General features: G+C 48.2%; 1 protein-coding gene across 1 annotated transcript in view; it reads left to right on the top strand.

Annotated features, from left to right (window-relative positions):
* The window catches only part of ATG2A (autophagy related 2A), a 2,105,371-nt gene that overhangs the window by 1,576,928 nt on the left and 506,225 nt on the right, over positions 1 to 22,218 (top strand). The gene's annotated exons all lie outside the window — the stretch shown is intronic.

The following is a 22,218-nucleotide window of genomic DNA, read 5'->3' as shown; positions in this document are numbered from 1 at the left end:
CTGGCCACCCATAGTTTACCCCCCCCCCCCTCCTCCCCCCGCCAGATGAATTGTGATATCTTGTTCTAGAGCCTCGTTATAAGTTTGGGGGAATCCACAATGGCAGCGCACTCACCACATATAGAAATCTGGGAAGGACTGTCATTTTGAGTGCAGTTATTGTTGCAAACCATGGTAGTTCCTGCAGGTACCACCTTTTAAAATCCTCCCTAAGGCTTCTCATAAGACCCGGGATATTGCCATCAAAGTTCCCCTTCTGCGTGGGAGTCCATTTTACCCTCAGATGTTCCAAGTGTTCCTTTTCCCACTCCAATGGGCAGCCCGACTCCCTTCCCGGACCTCCCCCCCCCCACCTCCCCGGACCTACCTCCCCCCACCTCCCTGGACCTCCCCCCCCACCTCCCCCCTGTTCTTCTGAGATATTTAGTGCCCTTGACTTCTGGAAGTTGACCTGGAAGCCTGAGGCCTTTGCAAACCTTCCCATGAGTTCCAGCACCTTTGGTAATGTCTCCCCTGTGTCCCTTAAGAACAATAGTACATCATCAGCATATAGTGCCACTTTATGCTCTGTCCCTTCCCCTACCACACCCTTTGTTGCTAGATCAGACCTTAACCCATGCGCCAGCGGCTCCATGGACATGCCAAAAACTAGCGGGGAGAGCAGGCACTCGTGCCTGTGCGTATTGCTGTGGACTCCGATTTCTTCCCGTTCATATATAGTTTCATGGCAGGAGTCTGAAAGTTCACCAAGATAATCTGTGTAAAAATGTCCCCACTCCCCAAATGGGTCAGCGTGAGTTTAAGGCAGTTCCAATCCATGCTATGAAATGCGCGTGAGGCGTATACGGCTGCTACAGAGAATTTCTGCCAGTCCTTTTCCCCAATTCTATGACAAGACCAGAGGCGAGCATTATGCTTCAACCTCTTTATTTACTGCTAACCACAGCTTTTTAAATCTTATATTTGTACATTTTTTTTATAACAAAAAGAAAAAACATCATATGCTCAAAATTAAGGCAACCTACAGCCACCATGAGGCTCTGCTGCTTGGTAGTCCTCAGCCTCTCTTTCACTGTCCGATCTGGGTACCCTCTCCTCTCTAAGTCTCTGTCTCACCTAGTTCCTTCCTCTTCTTTTTTTTCTGCAGCCACATATAAGTGCTCTCATACTTGTCATTGTATAGTTATAATGTTTGAGATGCGCGAGATAACATGAAATGTAGATTTCATTACGATTTTAAAGCGCAGCGTACAGTATTAAGAAGGCTTATTGGTTTATGGAACATTGCGCAGCAAGCCCGTGTTTTGAATCGAGCGCCGTAACGAACGCGCCCTTTACCTCATTAGATACCAACACGACTGACAGCCGAGCCCTCAAGTGATCTCACTCGCTTGGGGCTCGGCCAGTCAGCTGCAGTGAACAACGTATTTTCCTGAGGCAATTACGTGATCACACAACTCCCCTTAAAGACAAGAGGGTGAGCACACGCATGCGCAGCAACGTATTCTTCACGAAGTAACGGTCGCAAGTTGAAGCCTCTCTCCCTCGCTCACACATTACGCGAATACAGCTATTTTATTAGTGATTCGCTAGATGGATCAGAGGCAGTTTGACAGGTCTAATTATCATATGAAAAATAAAAAAAATAAGAAAACTTACAAATTGATCAGGAGGGACTACAACCTGTAAAACAAATACCTGACCCTCAGTGAGGCAAGTGCCTAAATAGTTTTCCATGGCCTACAACATGGGAGAAGAGGCTTGGAGTGAGGGGAGTGAGTGAGTGAGAGGGAGCAAGAGCCAGAAGTATTTAGGAGAAGAGATAGACCTCTCTTATAGTTTTAAGAAGGTGGTAGGAGCCTTTCTAGTACAAGCTGTAGCACTAGGAGTCAAGCCTCTACAAGACAGGTTATTAATCCTGGAAGAAATGTTGGGCAAGAAGGCTGGCGCGCTCGATGACCCAGGTGAGGGGACCTCCACACAAGAGCCTCTGAAACACGATGAAAAGGGGAGAAAGGTGGCCCGGAAGAGGAAACGCTCTTCTACTCCCCCGGGCACAGATACGGGGAAGATGAAAAAGCCCCTGGAGGCGGCTGACTCATTCAAAAAAGTGGCTTAAAAGTGCCTTTTTAACGAAAGCAGCCATGCCCAGCCTCATACCCCCTACCCCAGGGGCGAAAAACATAGGGGAAGACTCATCATCCGCAGAACAGTCGGAGCACGAAGAGGAGCCCGAGGATGATGATCAGAGCTTAAGTAAGGAGAGCGTGGCCTTGCAGAGGAAGATCCCCAGCGAGCCCAAAACCAGTAGTGTGGAGAGCCCCCAAGACGAATACATGTCAGACATGTTTGAACCGGACCCCATTAGGCACCCAAGGTCCACAGACTGGACCCCCTCTCCAAGGGTAGCCGTGTACATGTCTCAAAAGATGAGAAAACCTCTGGAAAAAGATACCAGGTTCCGACTCAGAGCGGAATGTCTGAGACCGGTGGTAGCAGGGAAGGTAGCCGATACACCCGAGCTCAACACCAAAATGTTGACCTTCGTAATGAGAGCTGGGAAGGATGACTGGAAGGGCATGGACCGGGTATGGAAAACATGCCAAGACAAGCTTTTAGACCTGACGGGTCCCATTGCGAAAATGATGGACCTACCCGAGAGGGCTAAAGACACCGGGGAACCGGGAGACCCAGTTATCCTGGCAGGATGGGCCCAAAGAGCAGTCTGTATGTTGGGCAATGCCAACTGTGCGATATCTTCAGAGCGACGCCGATCCATGCTTCTAAAGATAGATTATAAGGTAGGAGACCTAGCTTCTTACGAAGCCGGGAAAGTGCCCAAGGTCTCCTTTCTGGAGATAACTTTAAGGAGATGAATACGTTTGTGGGACATATACAGCTTTAGAAAAAGCATAAGCATCCATTAGGAAAGTGTTTCCAGGGAGAGTTTTTACCGGAGCCAGCCGATTTAGAGGCCGATCGGCCGGCCTCTTCAATAGCGGAAGATCACAAGGCCCCAGAGCCCAGTATTGGGAATCCCGCCAGCAAGACGTGTTCTTCCCTACCAGAGGAAAAGGCTCACGAGGACGTCGGGGGCAGGGATATCGGCACCAGAGCAGTAGCACACGTGAGAAAGAGCGCAGCAATCTATCCTCCAGTGGGGGGCAGGACGAGGTATTGCTGGCGCGATCTGTCTTCAGACAAATGGGTCCTACAGACCGTGGAAGGTTTTGTGTTGGAATTCCTTGAGTCTCCAAAGCAGAGACATCCCCCCCCCCCAGCACATTCAGATGGCACAAGCAGAGGAAGGATTGTTATATGCAGAGATTCAAGAACTAGCACAAAAGAACGTGATAGAAAGAGCAACGTCAAACGAGCCTTCCTTTCTGAGCAGCAGGTTCCTAGTCCATTGCAAGGACCAAGTTCGTCCAGTAATAAATATGAAAGAGCTGAACAGCTGGCTGGTGTACAGACATTTCAAGATGGTGGGAATCCATCTGCTAGGAGATCTGCTCAGAAAGGGAGATTGGCTGGCGCGACTTGATTTGAAAGATGCATACCTGTCAGCACCAATAGCAGCACTCTGCCGCTCTTTCCTAAGATTCATCTGGAGAGACGAAGTATGGCAATTCAGAAGCCTACCATTCGGCCTCGCGTCAGCACCATGGGCATTCACCAAGCTCATGAGGCCCGTAGCAGCAGCGCTCCGGGATCAAGGTATTCGGATGATCGTCTACTTAGACGATATCCTCTTCATGGCAGAAGACCGAGATCGGCTACTAAAGCAGATTCTATGGTCAATAGACCACATTTCCAGTCTAGGTTTCTTAGTAAACAGAGACAAATCGGAACTAACGCCAACCAAGCGGCTATAATTTTTAGGTTTCACTAGAGAAACAGCACCAAAGATAAGGTTGATCAAGAAGGATCTGAGAGCAGCGCTCATGAAGCCGATGATCTCACTACGGAACTTAGCCAGGATAGTGGGACTCCTAGCAGCGTCCATTGAAGCAATTTTTTTTTTCATTTTTCCCAGCCCATTACACTATCGAGCTCTCCAGAGACTGAAGATCCGGTACTTAAGGAAGGGCTGGAGATACCATCGCTAGACGAAGAGAGCAAGACAGAGATTACTTGGTGGCTCCACAATATGGAAGCCTGGAACAGCCGTGTCATCTTCGGAGATGTTCCAGAACTCATTATAGAGTCAGACGCCAGCAGGTTGGGCTGGGGAGCCCTTTGTGGCGAGACAGAAACGGGAGGAAAATGGTTGCAGGAAGAGTTAGATTTGCACATCAACTGCTTAGAGCTCCTCGCAGCGTCCTTCGCAGTAAAAGCTTTTACCAAAAACGGAGTGCACTGTTGCATCCTCCTGAGGATGGACAATATATCAGCAGTGCGATATATAAACAAACTAGGAGGCACCAAATCCAAGATGCTAGCAGAGATAGCGAAAGATTTTTGGCACAATTGCCTAGAGAAGAGTGTATCAGTCAAAGCAGAGTATCTTCCAGGGGCCCTAAATATGGAGGTTGACTGGAACTCCCGACACTTGTTAGATTACAGGAACTGGATGCTTCACAAGACGATCTTCAAGAAACTGGAGAGGAAATGGGGTCCCTTGAACAAAGATCTGTTTGCCTCACGATTGAACACGCAACAGACGAGATACTTCAGTTGGAAGTTGGACCCGGAGGCTCAGGGAACGGATGGATGCATTCCTGCACCGTTGGGGGAATCGGACACATTACGCATTTCCCCCCTTCGCGATGCTGGCGAAGGTACTTGCAAAGGTCAGCAGGGACAAAGCGGCAATAGTAATGGTGACGCTGGAGTGGAGATCGCAAGCTTGGTTTCCAGTTCTGATGGAACTTTCTATGGATTTCCCTCAGAGGATTGCGTACAGGCCAAATCTCCTGGTAGACCCGGCAGGAGCCCCACACCCTCTGATAGAGGATCAGACGTTAACACTATTGGCATGCAGAATTTCAGGCATAGATGGCAATCGCCAGGGCTTTCAGAGGAAGCTGCAGGATTTATCAATGTATTGTGGGCCCCATCCACGAACCGGAGCTATACGTCCGCGTGGCAAGCCTGGGAGTTGTGGTGCAGGGGGGGGTAGTATTTCTCCCATTTCAGCACCTGTAGTTCAGGTAGTGAACTTCCTAGCTAGCCTGCCCTCCGCAGGCAGGGCATTCAGGACGGTAGGAGTTTATAGGTCAGCAATTTCTGCTGGGCACAAGCTCGTAGACGGCGCTCCGGTAGGGGAGCACCCAGCCGTGTCAAGACTGCTAAAAGGAGTGAAAATGAGCAAGCCCCCTATGCCGAGGTACTCGTCGCTTTGGGATGTCCACAAGATTCTACATTTGGTCGAACAGTGGCCGAGAAACAATTTACTATCAGATAAACAACTTTCAGGCAAGTAGGCTACACTACTGTGTCTAGTGTCCTGCAGAAGGGTCTTGGATGTTAAAGCCCTGGAGATAGATAGGAAGGTATTCTATCCAGAAGGGATACATTTAACATAGCACAGCGAACAAAAACCAATTCTAGAGTGATCTTGTACCCATACTTTCCAAGCAACGATAAAATGTGTGTGGCCCAATACATAAAGTGTTATGAAGCAGCGACCGCAGCGATCCAGCAGGTGGGAGTTAGTCAGCTACTTAAAGCGCGTATAAAGCCATATAAAGCGGTTACTACAGCCACCATAGCTAGATGGGTGAAGGAAGTGATGGAACTAGCGGGCATAGACACTACGATGTTTGGCGCGCACTCCACGAGGCGCGCTATGGCCTCGCGAGCTTTTGCAGCCAGAGTTACGCTGCAGGAGATCATGAAGGCGGCACACTGGTCAAGCGATTCAGTGTTTGGAATGTTTTATTTTAAGCCAGTCTCCGATAGGATCTGTGGTGGTGGAAAGCTTTGAACAAGCATAATGCTAGCATCCTGTCTTGTCATAGAATAAAGATTGCCTATGCGACTAGCGCAGGAAGTCTTGATTCTGTTAAAGACATGGAGGCAAGTATTATCCCTCCCAGCAGGAATAAGCATATCATGATCATTATATGAACTGTATTAATGTTTGTCATAATAACAATGTGAATGTTTATGAGAAGAAAATGAGCGTATTCCCCCTCCCTAATATTGTGAATCTCTTTTTGTATAGGGGAAGAGCAAAAGAATCAGCGAGAATAGAATACTTGGAGATAGAAGATCGAGCCAAGACAGCAGAGGATAGAGAAAGTGTCAGGACCCCATTGGGATATCCAAGAACTTTTAGTTGGTTTTAAGACTTTAGTTTAAGTTTGAAATATGGCTGAAAAAGAAGAGGAAGGGACCCGGTGAGACAGAGACTTATAGAGAAGAGGGTAACCGGATTGAACAGGGAACGAGAGGCTGACTACTACCAAGCAGCAGAGCCTCATGGGGGCTGTACTTTGCCTGAATTTTCAGCCTATGATGATTTTTTCTTTTTGTAATTTGCACAAGTTTGAGCTGTTAAAAAATAAAAATAAAAAAAGAAATATAAGATTTTAAAAGCTGTGGTTAGCAGTAAATAAAGAAGTTGAAGCATAATGCTCGCCTCCGTGTATTTTATAGAATCAAGACTTCCTGTGCTAGTCGCTTGGGCAATCTTTATTCTATCATATTTGCTCCACTGCGGGTATTCTGTGTGTGTCTGCCCATTCTAAATCCCACCTGATCCGGGTGGATGATTTAAGGCAGATACCTCACCAGTGGAAGGGCGATCGTTTTCAAGTATATTTTGGCATCGCCATTGAGTAGTGAAATTGGGCGATAACTAGAGCATTGGGTGGGGTCCCTATCAGGTTTTAATAGTAGGATGGTCGTAGAAGACCCCAAACTCCCCATACCTTCCCTGTTTAACTTATGAGATTTAAGAATCATCAATGGGCCTATTAAAATTGGTTGGAATGTTTTATAATATTAATTCCCAAACCCATCTGGGCCTTGAGCTTTATTCCCAGCCAGCATATTTATTCCTCTCCCCATCTCCTCCTCTGTGAAAGGTTCCTCCAATACCATCCTATCCTCCTCTGTCAATTTTGGAATATCACAGCCATCCAGGAATTTTATTTTTATCCTCCTCCCTGAGACCCTCCCATGCTAGGGCTTTAGTGTAGAAATTATACATGATCTCTCGCTTTTCTTCCCCATTTTAGCTGACCCTCCCCATTCCTCAATTGTGAAATGTATTTTTCAGCCTGTTTCCTAAGTTTCGCTGCTAAAAATCTGTTTACCTTATTCCCTTTGGTATAGTATGTTTGCTTGGTGCGGATCAATAATTGTGCTGATCTTTCTGCCATATGTGCTTCTAATATAGTAATTTAGCCCTTACCTTCATCAGCGCCCTCCATGCCCTCAATCCCCTTTCTTTGTGTAGAACCTCAGCTTCCTAGACCTCCTTCTCCAGAGTCACTCTCACCCTCTCATCTATGCCGCCGTTTGCGCTATAATTTCCCCCCTCATAACCGCCTTACCTGCGTCCAACACCACTCCCCAGTTCATCCCCAGTGTGTCATTCTCCTTAATAAAATGGCCTCAAAGTGTCCTCACCAATGGATCTTTAAGAATAAAGGGGTTTAATCGCCATGCTTTCCGCCCTTCTGGTGCGTCCCTCAGAGGTTCCAAATGCAGCACCAGCTGAGCCTGGTCCGAGAGGAACCTCCCCCCAATTTCTATTTCTGTTACCTGGGGTATGAGCGCGTCCAAAACTAAAATCATGTCAATTCGGGAGAACCCCCTTTGAACCTCCGAGTAGTGAGTGTATTCCCTGGATTGGGGTTGGAAAAAACACCAAGTTTCTATCAGGTGTAATTCCTTAAGGAATTGTGACGGCGCCAATCTATTCCTGCCATCATCCCGTGTTGGCGGGAGAGTTTGAGTCCATCACGCAATTAAAATCCCCTCCCGCCCCACTATTACCTTCCCCTGAAATTTTCCTCCACACCTTAGTTAGGAAATAGTCCTGATGCTCATTCGGCCCATAGATGCTCACCAATGTCACCAATTGGCTTCTTATTACCCCCCCCCCTACCAACCACCCACCACTAGGTATCTCCCCTCTGGATCTTTATGAACAAACCGCTTAACAAATACTGCATCTTTCGCTATTAAGATTGCCACACCCGTTTTCTTTTCACCACTAGAGGCAAAGAATTGCTAGAGAAGAATTTGTGTTTAAACCATATCTCATCTTTCTCCAGTAGGTGGCTTTCTTGCAACCAGGCCACTGAGGCCTGCAACTCCACCAGGTGTCGCAAAATCGATCGCCTATTGATTGGGGAATACATTTTTTGAACGTTCAGGGACACCATATGTGCATCCGCAGTCATCCTATTCCCTTTCGGCACCCCCTTAAGAACTCATGCTCCATCCCGATCCCTCGACTACCAGTCTGTTCACCGTATACCACCAATACCCTCCCCACCCCCAACTTGTGAGAAGTCCCCCCCACCCCCTCAAAAACCCCCAAACCATTTCTTCATCGACCACTGGGTTTTATCCCCACCCAGGATGATGAGGGCTAGTCCAATTCCTCAATCCGTCCCTCCCCTGCCCCACTTTCTCTTTTATGCCTCTACCGACATTATTAAACCCAACTTTACCAATCCACATTGCCCTAAGACGACCTCTTACCAATTCTCAACCAAATCATGTGCCCAACCATATACATGTTGGACGCCCCCCTAACCTCTCGACTGTCTTCTGTTTGCCTTTCCCCTTCAGCTGGGGCCGTGTTGATTTTCCTCGTTCCTTTCTTCCTGACGGTAGAGCTATATCATCCTCCTCCTGGTCCTCGTTCTGTTCCGATGGCTGCCCCTTCTCTCCCTTTTCCATGAGAGAGGCCATTTCTTCTTCTTGGGAAATCATGAATTGACGTCCTCGCCATTCAGATCTTAAAGCACATGGAAAACTCCATTGGTGGCGGACCTTGTTGGAACAAAGCCAGTCTGTAACCACTCTCAGCCTTTTCTGTTTCATTAGCGTTGCCTGTGCAAAGTCCTAGAACAGAGTCAGCAATGTGTTTCTGAACCTCACAGGCTCCTGCTTACGAGCTTCCCTCATGATCTCTTCCTTCACTTGGTACAAATGTACCCTGGTCAGAACATCCGGTGTGAGGTTCCTACTTAATTGTCATGACGAGTACACCTGATGGGTGCGATCCAGTACTATCTCCCGGTCGCCTTCTACACCCAAGATGGATTGGAACAAGTCCTGCACATACTCCTCTAGGTCACGGTCCACAATTGCTTTCGGAATCCCCCGATCCTTTTGTTATTCCTTCCTGATCTGTTTTCTGTATCCTCCTGTTTGTCTAGGATATCCTGCATCTGTTTTTCCACGGCCTCCGCCTGTTGCGCCAGGATCTCTTGGTCATGCCCCTGCTCACATGTAATCGTCTCCAGTTCATCCACTCTCCTTTCCACTGCCATGACATTTTTATTAATGTCTGAGATGGCCTTTGTTAAGTCCACTGTACTCTCCCTGATGTCTTTTTTCAATTCCTTAAGCATACCTTGTAGATCTGATCTCCGGAGCGGGGGTTGTCCTCCATTTGGAAGGGTGCCAGAGGAGTATGAATCTGTGCACTCGTTTGCTGTTGCCCCTGTTTCTCCGTGCATCATGAGTGCTTTGATGTCTCCCGATTGTGGGCCCTTGAGTTTCATTTGGTTTTTATTAGCCATGTCTACAGGCTGGATGTATTGTGGCCTTAACTTTCCTCCCTTGAGACCCACATATGCGATTATCTGTGTGGGAAGAGCACTCCCGGTTCCACCTCATGTCCTTTGCTTCTGTTGGGCACTTATGCAGATTAAATATTCATGTGGGGCCTCTTCCGTTGGGACAATTCTGAGATTCCTTCCTCAGTGCCCGCGTGTGCGGGAAAGGCCCATCAGATTTGTGCCGCTACCACGGGCACCTCTCCTCTGCCCCAACCACCACTATGTCCTGTCACCTGTGGTATTTAGACCTGTTGCTTTTCTGTGGGTGGGGGAGGGAACCACCCCAGTTCACCGCCTTCTCCTTTCGTCCCTAGGGACCTGGGTAAATCTTTGAACTCTTATTATTCTTGCCGCGAGTTCCAGTAGTTGGAGGCATTCTCCTACCTCTTCCCCTCCTCATCTGGTTTCAGGGGCCTCCCCTGCTTCTCTCCCCTCCTTCATTCATCCTCCAACTCGATCTCCTGCCTCATGGGCTCTCCTCCAGCTCCTCTCCCTTCCCACGTTTCATCCGTAGCTCATGGGCTGGTAGTATGTGTCTCTCAGATATCCATGTGGCCTGCTAATGAGGTTGTATCAGCCGCCGCAATGTTCCTCCCCCACTCGAGTTTCAGTGAGCCATCATGCCTGGTGCCTGTGCCTGGTGGTGGACCGCTACTTAGCGTTGTGGCAAATGAACTTCAATTTCTCTGCCGGACCTCTAGCAGCTCCTCCGATGCATCGGAGGGAGAGCGGCACCCCAGCTGACTCTCATAGCCGTTTCCTTGTGTTGTGCAGCCATGCACCCCTCTGCCGTTGCTCCTTCCGAAGTGCCATGAACCTCTCTCTGGTGCCTGCAGGTCCTGTGTCTGCTTGGGGCAAGCGAATCACCTGATTTCCACGGAGGCGCTGGGCTGGACTGAGCTGTCGCCGTGTCTTCTAGTGTGACTCGTAGATCTCGGCCTTCTCCTAGGGCTGGTCCCCTTCTCACGATGTACCGGACGTGTAGAGTGAGGTGTCTGTAAACGGAAGAACAAGGATTTAGGAACTGGATTGACTGAACTTCTCCTTCCTCAGTCCTCTTATTCGAACCAAGGGCGTGGCTTGCTCACCTTAGATATATTAAGGCCGAGCTCTCCATCCTGCGTCTTTGCAGGGGCGCAAGCACCAGTTACTTCACTGGTTCACTGACAATCTTCTTGATTGCAGAGGTTGATGTTGGAAGATACCGCCGTTTACCGCACAAGCGGTTTCTTGATAGTTATTGGAGCACCCTTAATTTAGTCCCTTGCTCAGTCTCAGGGTGTCAAGATTGAAATTGTAGAGGAATGATGCGGCGAGCAGGTGAGTAGGAAAGATGACCGGTTGCTGTCACCCTTTCTAATGTCTCTCTTTGTCCTGCAGGTTTAGGTGCAATGGACGCTGATGAATAAGTGCCCAGGATCGTGCAAGCGCGTATGTACGAAGAAGATGAAGCGCGGTGCACGTAAGTAAAATGACTGCTGTTTGTTTCAAAAGCACGCCTTAATGTCTCTTTTGTCCTTGCAGATCGTGGATGCAGAGAGCGTTGCTAGATGGATGCCGGCGAACGTGTGAGCGCGTAAGTAGAAAGTTTATGGTTGGTTTAGAATGCGCCTTAAAATGTCTCCCTTTGTTTTGCAGATGCCGGCATGCAGCGCTTCTTGAAGTTCAGAACGTGCGGAGCGCAGGTAAGCAATTCAAGAATGCAATGCTTAATCAAGTCCTTTTCTTTGCAGATGTCGATGGGGAGCCGAAGAAAGCGGCGGAAGGCTTTGGAAGATGCCGCCGTATTTGGTAAGTAAGAGCGCTGCTCTCGAATTGAATTCTGCTAACCTGTTGTTTTGTCTTGGCAGGTGCAGCTGAGGATCGGATCTCTAGCAGGTAAGGAATTCGTTTTCACAGGAACTGGAGCTGAAGAATCTCAGGAAGACTGGAGCTGGCACGGTGAGCGTCCTGCTGCAGATGCAGAATAACGCGAAGCACGTTTCATCAATCGGATGTGGTTTAAATAGCCTTCTGTAGGGCTTAGGCGTCTTCTTCCACAGCCTCGCCCAGGTAAGAAAAGAGTTCCTGTGTTCTGATTCCAGGGAGTGGCTCCTGCCCCACCCAGACAGGAAAAGTAGTTCCAGGCAGAGAAGGATCAGAAGACCATCGAGCTGGTAAGTAAGCAGCATGGTCTGCTGCAGGTAGGTCCACCCAAGCACTCTTAAGCATTATGAGCCCGGCGCTTCCAGCGCCGGGACCGGTCATCTTTATGAGCCTGGTGCCACTGGCGCCAGGACAAGGTCCAAAAGGTCCCGATAGGGACTGGCTGGTACCCAGGATCAAGGTTATGGGCCTGCTTCCAAGGATGTGAGTCAAGTCCTGACCCCTTGGAAGCAGGGATCATGACAGCACCCCCTCTCAAGGCCCCTCCCAAGCTTGACTTCTCCGGGGGTCTTGGTTTGTTAGGAAATGTTCGATGAAATTTCTTGACTAAACGAGGTGCGTGGACATGTTCTGCAGGTTCCCAAGACCTTTCCTGGGGGCCATAACCTTTCCAGTCAATTAGGTAGTATAGCCTTGATTTGGAGATTTTGGAATCTAAGATGTTTTTGATTTCAAACTCGAGTTCTCCATCAACTAGGATAGGTTCTGGAGATTTAGTCAATCGGGTCTCTGGCTGCACAGGTTTTAGTAGCGAGAACACTGGGTGCATTTTCATATGAGGGGGCAAGTCCAACTTGACTGCCACTGGGTTTATTATGGTAGTGATTGAGTAGGGTCCCAGGTATCTTGGGTTGAAGGTGCGCGGTCCTTTTAGGGGTAAATGTTTGGTGGATAACCAGACTTGATCTCCTACTTGATATTGAGGGGCCTCCTTCCGATGTTGGTCTGCTCCTTTCTTGTATTGTTCCTTAGCCCTTTGCAGATGAGAAGTGGCTTCCTTAAAGGCTTGGGTGATTGCAGAATGCAGGTGGTCTACTGCTGGTGTCCCTAGATCCTGAGGTGGATCCAGATTAGAGGTTCGAGGATGGCTACCATATAAAAGAAAAAACGGGGTTTTTCCGGTTCCAGAGTGGACTGAATTATTGTAAGCGTACTCGGCTATCCAAAGGATGTCCTTCCAAGTTCTTTCTGTTTGTTGCAGCATGCAGCGTAAGTACTGTTCCAAAGTTTGATTGGTCCTCTCGGTCTGTCCGTCGGTTTGGGGGTGGTGACTGGTTGAAAGCCTTACATCAATTTGAGCCAACCGACAGCAACTCTGCCAAAAGTGGGAGACAAATTGACTTCCTCCATCCGAGATTAAAACTGAAGGAAAGCCGTGCAACCGAACGATGTTTTCGAGAAACTCCCGGACCAGGATTGCTGCTGACGGTAGACCTTTCAGTGGGATGAAGTGCGCCATCTTGGAGAATAGGTCCACGATTACTAAGATCGTATTATATCCGGAACATGAAGGTAAGTCGGTGATGAAATCCATGGAGAGAGTATGCCAGGGACAAGGTGGGATTTCAAGTGGGCGTAAGAGGCCTGCTGGTTTCTCCTTTTGACTTTTATTTTGAACGCACACTCCACAGGACATTACAAAGTCTCTGATATCCTTTCTCCAGAAGTGACGCTTGATCTTTTCCGAGGTCTTGGCCATACCGGGGTGTCCCTCCATTAGGGAGTCGTGATAACAAGAGATGACTTGATTCTGTAAACTAGCACAGGGTAGATATAACCGTTCTTGGAAGTACAATAGGTTGTTCTTCACCGTGAAGTCTTTTCCCTGAAGATGCCAATTCTGTATGTCTGCTGGAGTTATAAGTTGTTTAACTTTGGCTTCAACTTCGATGGATTGTGTGCCGATTAGACCTAGGATTCTTTGTTCGGGAATGATAGGTACGGGTTCAGGATTGACCATGTGCTCTTCCACTCCCATCCGGGAAAGGGCATCAGCTTTACCGTTCTTGTTGCCTGGTCGGTAGGTAATGACGAAGTCAAACTCGGCAAAAAATAGTGCCCAGCGGAGTTGTCTGGAGGATTGAACTTTAGCTGTCTTTTAGGTATTGTAAGTTGCGGTGGTCTGTAATCACTGTGACTGTGTGTCTGGCACCCAGAAGATAGTGTCGCCAGGCCTTGAAGGCGGACTTAATAGCCAGAAGTTCCTTATCGGTAATGGTGTAGTTGATTTCAGGAGCCGAGAATTTGCGGGACCAAAATGCCACAGGGTGTAACTGGTTTGTTTCTGGATCTCTTTGCGATAGGACTGCACCCATCGCAAGACTGGAGGCGTCGGTTTCTACGATGTAAGGAAGCTCTGGGCGGGGATGTCTCAAAACAGGAGCAGAGATAAACTTGGCTTTTAACTCTTGGAAGGCTTGCTCCGCCTCGGTAGACCACACAAAGCGTTTGTTTTTCCTTAGAAGGGCAGTAATGGGCTGGACTATTCGGGAGAATTCTGGAATGAATCTACGGTAGAAATTGGCGAAACCCAACATGCTTTGGACTCCTTTCACCGACGTTGGTGATGGCCACTTAATGATAGCGTCTACCTTTCTTGAATCCATGTGGACTCCATTTGGTGACAGAATGAATCCCAGAAATTCGACCTCGGTGACATGGAAAACGCACTTCTCAAGCTTGGCAAAGAGTTTATGTTGGCGAAGCCTCTCAAGAACTGCCCTGACGTGTTTCCGGTGATCGGCCTCAGAGGACGAATATATAAGGATATCGTCGATGTAGACAACTGTACACACGTCAATTAGTTCTCTGAGGACGTCATTCATGAAGTACTGGAAGGCGGCCGGGGCGTTACATAGTCCAAAGGGCATTACTTGATACTCAAATAATCCATACTTGGTGCGGAAGGCCGTCTTCCATTCGTCGCCCTCTTTTATTCGGACCAAGTGGTAAGCTCCTCTGAGATCCAACTTCGTATAAATGCGAGCATTCTTGACTTGGTCTAGAAGTTCAGGGATCAATGGCAAAGGATATCTGTTCTTGACTGTAATCTGATTCAGGGCGCGATAATCGATACATGTTCTGAGATCCCCTTCCTTTTTCGGAACGAAGAACAGAGCTGAAGAGGCTGGAGACTTAGAAGGACGAATAAATCCATTGGCCAGGTATTGGTCCAAATACTGCCGAAGGTGGAGATTTTCTGGTTCGGTGAGAGCATAGATCCTACTAGATGGAGGAGTGGACCCAGGTACCAGGTCTATCTGACAGTCGTATGACCTGTGCGGGGGTAGGGAGTTGGCTTGTTCTTTCTGGAAGACATCTTGGAACTCTAGATATTCAGGAGGCAGTTGGGGACCCTCGGATGTAATTGCTGCCAGCTTAATGTCGGACTTCAGATAACAAGTGGAGGCACATTCTGGAAACTGAATCGTCTTTGCTCGCCAATCAATTTGAGGATTGTGTTTTTCTAACCAAGGGATCCCCAGGATAATTTGAAACTGAGGGGCCTTGATCACATCAAACACGATCTCCTCACGATGTCCATTTTGGCTTACTAACGTCACTCCCTCGGTGGTATGGGTAACTGGTCCGGAAGCTATTTCCGTACCATCCACTGTGGTAATAACGTCTTTAACCATTTTAGGACAGAGAGGTAGATTCATCCTGGATGCCATCTCGCGATCCACATAATTGCCGATTGCTCCACTGTCAATGTATGCCTTGATGGCATGCAAACGATCTGGCTTCTCGGGGCTTATTAGGACCATGGGCACGATGAAATGCGAGGTCAAAGAACTGGTTTTAACGCTCGGCAAGCGGACCTCTACACTTGTCGGGCGAGGTCGTTTTCCGATTCTGGCTTTTCGATGCTTTTGACGGAAGCTCCCACGGTCTTCATAGCAGGTTTCACCGGACATTCACGAAGAAAATGTCCTGAATTCACACAATAGAGGCACAATTGCAGCTGTCTTCTTCTTTCTCGTTCCTTTTGTGTTAATGGCCCTTTCACGACTCCTATTTGCATGGGTTCTACGGTATCGACTCCTTTGGCGGAACTCTGTGGTCTTGAAAAAACCCAAGCTTCGAATCTGGAGCGATCAGCCTCCCTATTCTGTAACCTGTGATCCAGTTGAACCACCAGGTCAATATATTCAGAACAATCTTGCGGAGGATTTACTACTTGGGCCAGGACATCTTTGAGTTCTCCACGCAACCCCCTATAAAACAGCGTAATCCTTTTATCCTCGGGCCATCTGGCTTCAACTACCAGTCTGTTAAATGATGCAATATATGCCAGAAGATCCTGATTACGTTGTCGTAAAGAGAGGAGTTCGTTATCTAAGGCCTGTCCCTGAGAGTGTCTGGCAAATAGTCTTTCCATACTGGACTGGAAGGCCTGAAAATTACGAAGAATCGGGTCATCCTGGGTTACCAGGCGAATTGACCAGTCTGCAGCACTGCCACTTAGATATGAAAGTACGAAGGCCACTTTGGCCTGATCAGTGGGAAATGCAGCTGGCCTACACAGGAAGTGCAGACGACATTGATTGATGAACACTGCAAACCTTTTGGGATCGCCTGCGAAGCGTTCGGGTGGAGCCAAAGGCACATTTCCAGGTAGATTAATTTGTACAGGATTAGTGGAGGTCGCTGGGATATTACCCCTCCCTGGGGTCGGCAGCGGTGTTTGCCCCGCCTGCGTTTGTAACAACTGTCTAGCAAGATCATCTGTGCGCTCTTTGGACACAATTAGCTCCCTCCTTAGGGCGTTCGTTTCCTGGCGCGCTGCTAGTACTTCTGCTCTTAATTCCCCTAGCAACTGGGCTAGTTGGTCAGTATCTGAGGTTTCCATTGCGCCTGGGTGGAGGATTTGTGGTGGGCTTCACGTTCTGTAAATCTCACCTGATTTCCACGGAGGCGCTGGGCTGGACTGAGCTGTCGCCGTGTCTTCTAGTGTGACTCATAGATCTCGGCCTTCTCCTAGGGCTGGTCCCCTTCTCACGATGTACCGGACGTGTAGAGTGAGGTGTCTGCAGACGGAAGAACAAGGATTTAGGAACTGGATTGACTGAACTTCTCCTTCCTCAGTCCTCTTATTCGAACCAAGGGCGTGGCTTGCTCACCTTAGATATATTAAGGCCGGGCTCTCCATCCTGCGTCTTTGCAGGGGCGCAAGTACCAGTTACTTCACTGGTTCACTGACAATCCTCTTGATTGCAGAGGTTGATGTTGGAAGATACCGCCGTTTACCGCACGAGCGGTTTCTTGATAGTTATTGGAGCACCCTTAATTTAGTCCCTTGCTCAGTCTCAGGGTGTCAAGATTGAAATTGTAGAGGAATGATGCGGCGAGCAGGTGAGTAGGAAAGATGACCGGTTGCTGTCACCCTTTCTAATGTCTCTCTTTGTCCTGCAGGTTTAGGTGCAATGGACGCTGATGAATAAGTGCCCAGGATCGTGCAAGCGCGTATGTACGAAGAAGATGAAGCGCGGTGCACGTAAGTAAAATGACTGCTGTTTGTTTCAAAAGCACGCCTTAATGTCTCTTTTGTCCTTGCAGATCGTGGATGCAGAGAGCGTTGCTAGATGGATGCCGGCGAACGTGCGAGCGCGTAAGTAGAAAGTTTATGGTTGGTTTAGAATGCGCCTTAAAATGTCTCCCTTTGTTTTGCAGATGCCGGCATGCAGCGCTTCTTGAAGTTCAGAACGTGCGGAGCGCAGGTAAGCAATTCAAGAATGCAATGCTTAATTAAGTCCTTTTCTTTGCAGATGTCGATGGGGAGCCGAAGAAAGCGGCGGAAGGCTTTGGAAGATGCCGCCGTATTTGGTAAGTAAGAGCGCTGCTCTCGAATTGAATTCTGCTAACCTGTTGTTTTGTCTTGGCAGGTGCAGCTGAGGATCGGATCTCTAGCAGGTAAGGAATTCGTTTTCACAGGAACTGGAGCTGAAGAATCTCAGGAAGACTGGAGCTGACACGGTGAGCGTCCTGCTGCAGATGCAGAATAACGCGAAGCACGTTTCATCAATCGGGTGTGGTTTAAATAGCCTTCTGTAGTGCTTAGGCGTCTTCTTCCACAGCCTCGCCCAGGTAAGAAAAGAGTTCCTGTGTTCTGATTCCAGGGAGTGGCTCCTGCCCCACCCAGACAGGAAAAGTAGTTCCAGGCAGAGAAGGATCAGAAGACCATCGAGCTGGTAAGTAAGTAGCATGGTCTGCTGCAGGTAGGTCCACCCAAGCACTCTTAAGCATTATGAGCCCGGCGCTTCCAGCGCCGGGACCGGTCATCTTTATGAGCCTGGTGCCACTGGCGCCAGGACAAGGTCCAAAAGGTCCCGATAGGGACTGGCTGGTACCCAGGATCAAGGTTATGGGCCTGCTTCCAAGGATGTGAGGCAAGTCCTGACCCCTTGGAAGCAGGGATCATGACACCTTCTTCCCGACTCGTGCTCCCCCGCTGCTCATCACCGGAGGCGCCACCTGCACTGAGCACCCTTTTCCTCCGATCTTAGCGTTGACATTTAGAAGGGAGATCGGATGGTATAATTTACAGTTCTTTGGGTCCCTTCCTGCCTTGGGTATAACTGTTATTAGCGCTCTCCCAAACGAGGGGAGTGCCTTCCCCATGGCCAGGATGCTGTTAAACAATTTGGCCATGTGCTGGGCTAAGCTACCTGCAAATGCCTTGTAGAATCCTGCTGTGTAACCATCTTCGCCAGGGGTCTGCCCTACCTTAGGTCCGCTAATGGCTCTCAGTACTTCCTCCTGTGTGATTGGTTTCTCCAGGTCTGTGGCCTCACTTTCCCGGAAGGTAGGGAGGGAGACCTCCCTCAAATATCTATCAAGCTCCGACTGCTCCACCTCTCACTCTGTTCCATACAATTGCTCATAGAATGAGGCAAATTCTTGGGTAACTTCCCTGTGGTAGAATATGATTGTCTCCCCCTTCGGAGACCCACCTGTCAGCTCTCTGTCCCCTAAGCCTCAATGCCAGCAGGGCATCCGCCTTGACCCCCTTCTCATAGTATTTTTGTTTGAGATACTGTAGGCCTGATACTACCTTCCCCATTTTGAGTTCCCTCAGCTTGCTTCGTTTCTCTCTTGCCGTTCTCAATTTATCGTCATTCTTCCCTCCCTCTGGTACTTCGACTTCCAGCCTGGGGATCTCCCCCCTCAATTTCTCTGCTCAGTGGGTCCTTACCCTCTTCTTCGAGGCACCCTCCCTTATCAGAAGGCCTCTCCATGTGGCTTTAGCTGCCTCACAAACCGTACAAAGATATACCTCACTTGTGTCATTTATCTTGAAGTACTCCTCTATGGCTTCTATCATTTCGTTGGCAAAGGCCAGGTCCTTTAGTAGGATATCATTGCGGTGCCATAATGATTCTCTAGGTCTGAGGCCCGTCAATACTACGTATTGTCATGGTCCAACCAGCTAATGGGACTAATGGGACTGATTGCACTGGTCGTTACTGTCTGGAAATGCTGATGGCGAACAAACCAGTAGACTATCCTTGTTCGGGACCCCTGGACCGTGGAAAAGAAAGTAAGACCTCTTGTGGTTGGGTGGCATTCCCTCCAAATATCAATTAAACCCTGATCAGTCATGTATCAGAGGAGTCCCCCTCCACTTGTGTGCCACCACATCCGGGTGTATCCTGACCCCCCACTGTGATCCAGGAGGCGATCTGCCAACATGTTTAAGTCCCCTCCCATCAAGAGGAGTCCGACCGTTCAGGTGAGTATCTCTCCCATGACGCACTGTAGGAACTGAGTCTGGCCCATGTTCGGGCAGTACACTGGCAATGGTCACCTGACCTCCCACCATAGTCACAGATAACACCAGGGCCATCCCGTCTTCCCTCCTCCAAATCTCTGGATCACCTATACGAATCCTCTGATTAATGAGGATACTCACTCCTCCCTTCTTAGTAGGCCCTGATGCCCAGAATGTCTGCCCGACTTGAGCCCCTGGGATGCGCCATTCCTCCCCCCAGCCTCATCGCTTGGACCAACAACACATCCAGACCCCTGTTTCGGAATTCCCTGCAGGCCCTTAACATCTAGGGTCACCATTTTAAGTGCATCTGCTCGGACCTTACGCCAAGTTGTGCCATTCTGAGAGTTAATCAAGTGTCCTGACCACTCTATTCTCCTTGAACTCCTGAAATCCATCTGTTTCTAGACTGTCCGTCTCACCCTTCACCCCTCCCCGTGCCCCCTATCCCGGGAGCCCTTCCTCCCTGAGGTGACCAATGCTTCGCCCACTGTCTCCCTTAAACTCTTCCCCCCTCCCCCCATCTGCCCATAGACTTTGCAGGCCCCCTGGAATCATCTATAAGGCAGTTGCCCTCAAGTCACCCAACTACCTCGTGGAGAAACGAGCCATATCTGGCACACAGCACACCACCACAAGCTAGGACATGTGCAGACTTGAAATCTGCCACTGTAAAAAAGGAAAAGGACCAGAAAACATGCCTACTCTGCCTTTGACCCAAGACCATGCAACCACCTCCCTGTCAGCATCAGATTGCCCATGCTCCTACAATTCAGAAAAGAACTCAAGGGGAACCTCTTCAAGGAGTCTCTCCTCCTCGACACCTAGGACTTCACGTCACCCCCAGCACCTGACTGACTAGATGCTGTCCTCGTCTTTCCTCCCTGCCACCCTGTACAGCAGTACCCCTTCCTCTGTGCCCCTCTGAATCCTACCCCCTGCTGTATATCTGTTCTGTTGTTATTTAAGAAAAGCACTCTGTTATGCCTCTGTACTGTTGTATACCTCCTGTAAAGTGCTCTGTTGCTTCTCGAAGCTAGGTTCACACTCAATAAAAACCATAATAATACCAATACCTCGAGTAAGTTCAAATCTGATATTCCTTTATGCAGAGCTTCTATTGCATTGTAAATAAAAGATGAAGTACAGTTGGAGCATCTAAGTCTGGATTATGGACTGAATTCCAGTCTAGCCAGACTTTTATTTTTAATTATTGATCATAAAGAGCACATGCAGAGAAAAGCTATAGTTTGTTGCCATTTAGCTAACCTTTTGTCCCCATTAAAGTAGTGACCAGGGGATTCATGTTTGATTATCCATGCATTGTAACTTGTGTTTTTTCCATTGAGTTGATTTTGTGGATTGGGAACTAGAAGCCTTATTTTTGCGTGTGGTTGCCCAGTCCTAATAGTCACATCGCTCCATCTCTATCAGCTGGGAGAACTGAACACTTATTAAAGGTTAAGGTAATGCTGAATGGAAATCACCCTTTATAAGGTATATTTTTTCTGCTGCAGATGGTATTTTTTTTTGCAAAGGTACATTCTGTGCTGAAGTTTCTCTGGCGCTAGGTTAGGAACATTTTTTAATGTCGACTTGCAGAACTGAATCCTCAGCACAGTTTGTGTACCTGGCAGAAATTCTTTCTTCTCCTGAGGTTATGCGTCCATCACCACCGTAGTATTCTTACAACACATGACCTTGTCCGAGAAGTGGGGCAATGTGACCCCGCCAGGGTGCCATCAGACCTTGATCTGTGTCTATAAAGGAACGGTTGGTTGGGGGTCAGCGGGGACAACAAGTTGATAGGAACAGTGAATTAGTCATTGGACAAACAACTTAGTGAGGGTGGGGTGGGGGGGACACATGCGGGCCGGGATCAAGGTTGTGTTAGCTGTGATGCGTGTTTCTTAACTCTGGTTAGTTGTTGGTAAGTGTGTGAGAAAGTTTCACAAATGTGCAGTCAATTTCACAATCGAGACTAAACTATGATGTCAGTATCTAGACCAGACGATACCTAGTGCTTGGGGGTCTGTGTGAGCCTTATAGTAAAGGAAACTTGTGTTTTCAGGATTAGGTTTCTTGGCGAGTGAAAGATGGTGAAAACTATGGAAGCGGTCAAGCTTAATTTCCTGGGTTTCCGGAACTTGTAACAAAGAATTGCTTCCTATTCTCTTGATCCTCTTGCTTAAGTAGAAGTTGTTCTTGTAGTAATACTATGACATCCACTCATTTTACAAATTTGGACTGACCATAGGCCACGTCTCTGAAGGAAGTTTCGACCTCTGTAACTCTGTTATCAAGGGACATTGCCACGTAAAAAGCAGAAGAAATATCTGCATCACTATATATTAATAAAATGATCACTTTTGTCTACTTGCTAGACTATGATGAACTTGTCGTTTACATGGATAAGGAAAGGACCCTGCCTTGTTTGCTTGCTCAGAGGTGGATTTTTGGTTGCCAGTCAATTCGTCGAAAAAAATTGGTCGACCAGACTAATGGTCGAAGCAAATTGGTCGAAAACCATTTCGTCGAAATTTGTTTTTTCTATTTTAACCCTTTATTTATTTATTTTTTGGGGGGTCCCCCCCAACCACCCTTTTTTCCTTAAAAAACCTTTTTTTGCCTAAACGAACACCCCAAAAAAAATATATAATTTAAAAAAAAAATTCGACGAAATGGTTTTCGACGAAATTGCGTCGACCAAATGTCATTCGACCAATTTGAGGTCGACGAATTGACTGGACACCGGATTTTTTCAATCAA

Source organism: Ambystoma mexicanum, chromosome 2p (genome assembly GCF_040938575.1).
Source record: "Ambystoma mexicanum isolate Mex_15411 chromosome 2p, UKY_AmexF1_1, whole genome shotgun sequence".
NCBI lineage: Eukaryota > Metazoa > Chordata > Amphibia > Caudata > Ambystomatidae > Ambystoma > Ambystoma mexicanum.
This window is presented reverse-complemented; position numbering and strand designations above follow the sequence as displayed.